Below are 4,886 nucleotides of genomic sequence, written 5' to 3'. Positions count from 1 at the left end.
TATTTCCATTGCCACAGGTGCGAGGCTGATGACAGGACTGAGTGGCACGTCCGTGATGGCTGGCCTTCCCAGGACAGTCACTGTGGTTAGGAGGGCTTCAGGAACATGAGCGCTGGAGTGGAGATGGGGGATAGACTGAAAGCAGGATTCTGGTAGATGAGGAGGAAAGACAGAGGCATGGGCGAAGGCCTGGAGAAAGGAAGAAAAACTACGACACACTGAAGTGACAAGAAGTGAACCTGCCTGGATGGGCCTTCACTGCCGTCAACCAAGGGATGAGTTCCTGGGCAGTATTTGGTTGGGGTTGGGGGGTGACGTCCATTCTCATCACGCCTATCGCTGTGCCTCGGTCTACAGAACAGAGAAAACTTGGGGCTGGGGCTGGGTGTAGAGGGGGAGTGCCCCAACTCAGTACATGGCCCACCCAGTTTGTCCAGCCCAGAAATGCAACATTTCCTCATCTCCAACTCCTGCCTATTTCACCCTTCTATCACCCCTCTGCCCGGCGGGCCACCAGCACATCTGACTGTCCCAAGGCGACGAGCCCCCTCCCTGGTCGCTCTCCTCCAGCACTGCTGCTCTCGAGCACATTCTCCATACGTATCTCCACACGGCTCCCCGACACCTGAGACTCTCCAGTAGCTTCCCAGAGACGTTAGGTCCAGAGTGAGGTGATAAGGCTTTCTGTGATGTTGTGTCCCCATCTCTCCAACATCATCTCTTGTCACACTAAGCGCCTGAGATTTCCTGGTTCATCTCTGGGTCTTTAGCTCAATTTATAATTACAACTCCAAGAGTAATAACTAACATCTCTTACACATGCTTAATTCTCATGGGGACCCCACGGGGACGAGGAACAGAAAAGTTAAATGACCTGCCTGTGGTCACAGCGGCTCGTAAGGGTGCAGCAGGATTCTCACCCAGAGGGCTTGTCTCCAGAGCCCAAATTCTTCAACAGTAGATTATAGCCCCTTTGAACCCTCGATGGGCACCAGCGGTCCCCTCCCTCTTGCACATTCCCCTCCAGACCATGCTCACTTGCAAGCCCCCAATGCATTTAAGGTTTCTGACTATACAACACCCCCTCCAGGAAGCTTTCTCAAGGCCCCACACCCCAGGTTTAGGTAGGGGCAGGGGCCCCCTACTTCACTGCACAGTGGAATCACCTGAGAATCTCTTTAAAAACTACTGATGCGGGGACGACCGGATGGCTCAGTTGGTTAGAGCGTGAGCTCTTAACCACAGGGTTGCAGGTTCGATTCCCGCATGGGATGGTGGGCTGCAACCCCTGCAACTAACATTGAAAATGGTGACTGGACTTGGAGCTGAGCTGCACCCTCCACAACTAGACTGAAAGAACAATGACTTGGAGCTGAGGGGCCCTGGAAAAACATGCTGTTCCCCAATGCTGTTCCCCAATATTTCCCAATAAAAAATTGAAAAAAAAAAAAACCAAAAAAACTACTGATGCTTGCCTGCCGCTCCCAGACATTGTGACCACATTAATTGGGGTCTCCCTCCGCCCCCCAAGATGACTGTAAAGTACGAATGGAAGCCATTGTCAGATTAAAGCAGGCATCAGCATCATGGCCCAACAGCCAGGCCCACCTCCAGGTTTCTGATCCTGTACCTTGGGGTTAGAGCGCTGAGCTAAGGAGTCCTTCAGGTGTCCACCTGTTCCCAGGGCGTCCAGTGCTAATCACTTCGCCCTGATCACCTCTGTTGGAACTGTGTGCCTCTCGGCCACCTCGGTCAGCCCCGCAGTTTTCTGCTGTTATCTGTGGTAACAGGTGCCAACACATGCTGGATCAATGGATCCGAGATGCCAGGCAGGCTTCCACCGTGGCTGGCATTCTGCAGCCGTCCTGTTTCGAAGTGAGAAGTGCAAAAGGAGCTGTTAGAACCAGTGTTGTGTTGAACACAGGGGTAGAGTAAGTCGCCCAGGACACAGATGGAGAAAAGGGCAGAGCCAGGATTCCATGCGTAGCCAGGCTCCCAAGCCCACACTTTTAACCGCTATGAGGAAGGCCCTTTCCTAGGTGACCCCAAATCTCCCCGACCCCACTCACCCAGTTTAGCCGCCCAGTGGGTTTCAGAGCACAGGTCTCCATCTATTGGCGGGTGTGAGCAGCATTTTTTAATGATCAAATCTCGGGCAGAACTGAACAAACTAGAAATAGATCAGAGTGCACTCAAGTAGTAAGGGTAAGTATTGCTTAGCAAAATACACACGTGCGTAAACTTACACTGATGTAAAATGCAGGTCCAACTGTGGGTCTTGGTCAAAAAAGTCTGCCAAACACTAGCTTGGCGAAAGTATCTCCACCAAATCGCCGTGCAGCGGCTGTTCTCCCGCCCGGACCCGGACAGAGAAGAGCGAGGCCGCCCCCTGCTGGGCGCCGCCAGCACTGCACCAGGAGTCCTCAGCCGCCCTGACTCGGTGTGGGGGTCTGGGGAAGAGGTACCAATTTCCTCTTGGGACAAAATCAAAATACAAAAACAAAAATCTAAAACACAATGTTAATTCGTTTTAATTTCCAAAATAAATGCGGCCCTGGTCATCAGCGCCACACTCAGGCTTCACTTTGTCTAATCATGTCATCTCCCCAGGGAGAGCTGCAGCTCTAGAGGACAACTTGGATTCTGCTTATCTTAACCCGAAACCCGGGTGGTGAGGTACCGTGTGGGTGCTCGACACTCACTTGCTGACTTATTGACCAGCACTGAAGAAAGAAGTTGCCCAAGGTCACCAAACGTTTAGCTAATGATTCTTGAGCACCCAGGCAAGAACGTTAAGGCTCGGGTATTTTTCTTGTTGCAAAAGCAGAGGTGACAGTGGTGTCTGGAACATATTAAGTAGCTACTGTGAGGCAGGCATTCATAGATCCTGTTTCATTAAATCCTTGTTCCTCCCTTGGCATCCGCACTTTGCAGATGAGAATACCAAAGATCACAAGGCTGGCAAGTAGAGAAACAAGTTCCAGAAGCTGGGTCTTCTGACTTCTCTAGGCCAGCAGGAAGAGAGTCGGTTGGGACCCTTTTCCCAGCTGGGCCGCTAACTCACCTCTAGCTTTGCTCTGCCTTCTGACTTCTCCCTACACTGTCCCTGAAAGAGCTAATATACAAGATATTATTACAAGGTATTATTACAAGGTGAGATGATGGCTTGGAAGAGTGGGCCTTCCTGGTTTACAGTGGGTAGCTGCAGTGGGTTTTGGCATAAATCTTAGAGGTCCCTCCCCAAACTCTAACTGCTAAATTTGTTGTCTGGCATATCAAGCACATTTTCACGATTTTTAACCATAACCGCCTTCTAACAGAGGATGAATCTGTCTGATAAGAAGCTCTCTTGTCCTCTGTGCACCATGATGGTTTGGATAAACCTGTCTGGGATGAAGAGCTCAGGAGAGCTGAGAAGTAGAAGGGTTTGGAGATGAGGGCAACTTGTGGGAAATAGATGAGGAGCAGTGAAAGGGAGAGAAAGAACAAAGTGCTCATAAAATGGCATGAGGGTGGGCACTGCAAGACCCCAGACCCTATTTTGTATAATAGAATGAAAAAGGTTTCACGTCCAAGTTTAAATCCATGGCAGAACAGAGAGAGCATGTACAGACACAGGAAGCAGGAGGCAGAGGTGACCCCAAAAACCTAAACCCCAAGTCCATAAACATCTTGGAGAAAACTTTGAATTTCTACAAGCATTCCATAGAGAAGGGGAATTTCAGATGATGTCTCAGGGGAAACCTGAGTTTCCATGATAACCTTATGTTCACCTTATGCTTATAAGCATAACCTTATGCTTATATTCCTCTGGAATATACTAGGCAAGAAAAAGGACAAACTTTCCAAGGAGACTTTTGGAGGAACAGAGCATACAAATCACAATATAATAAACAGCCATATATAATCAATCCACAAATATTATTAATCATAGCCTCTTACCCTATCACTCTCCCCTTACACCCTATAGACAGCCATCTCCGAGACACACAAAGAACAAAAAGGACCCAGGTAAACCCCTCAACACTCTACGCTCCCTCCCCTACTGTATGTATAACTACGCATACGCTTGCCTCCTTCCAGCTTCAGAAGAAAGAAGTTGCCCTGACCTGACCAAGTTAGTGCTCTGGGTTTTGGTTCCATAGATGTCCCTGGGCTCTGTCTTCCATCAGTCATCCTGTTTCCTGTATCCCTGCTGATTATCATCAGCATATATAGGATGTTTGTCTCCCCAGTATCTTTTTAAACGCTTCCTCTAGTCTGTAGTTTCTTGTAGCTAATCCCAACACCTCTTCCTTTCATTCACCTCAAAGCTCCTGGAAAGAATCTGTACTTGTTTTTACTGCCTTCCCCGACTCCAAACTGACTTCTGCCCCATGTTGCTGATGAGACTGCTTAAACAAAGGTCCTTGTCACTAAGCTAAATGGACAGTTATTGGCTCTAACGTCCCCTGCCCCCTTTGCAGCATGACCTGTGGCCTTCTGGCTCTGGGAAACTGGTTTTCATAGCACCACTCTCTCCTGGTTTCCCTCCTACCACTCTCACGGCTCCTTTGCAATCTTCTTAGAACAGAATTTCTCAACCTCAGTAATACTGACATTTTGGGTTGATAATTCTGTGTTATGGGGATCTGACTTGTGCTTTGTTGGATGTTTAGCTGCATCTCTGACTTCTACCCACGAGGTGTCAGTAGCAACAACCGTCTCCCCCTCCACCCACATTGTGACAATTAAAAATGTCTTCAGGTGTTTCAAATGGCCCCTGGATGAGAGCCTCTGCCTTAGCAGGGTGCTCCTCTTTCGTTAGCCTCTTACATATAAATTTCCTTTGGGCTTGTGGTTTTGGTTTTCTCTGCTACCTTATGCTAATATATAAGTCTGTATCT

The sequence above is a fragment of the Rhinolophus ferrumequinum genome, chromosome 19 (genome assembly GCF_004115265.2).
Source record: "Rhinolophus ferrumequinum isolate MPI-CBG mRhiFer1 chromosome 19, mRhiFer1_v1.p, whole genome shotgun sequence".
Taxonomy (NCBI): domain Eukaryota; kingdom Metazoa; phylum Chordata; class Mammalia; order Chiroptera; family Rhinolophidae; genus Rhinolophus; species Rhinolophus ferrumequinum.
The sequence above is the reverse complement of the archived record's forward strand: the minus strand, read 5'-3'. Positions refer to the sequence as shown.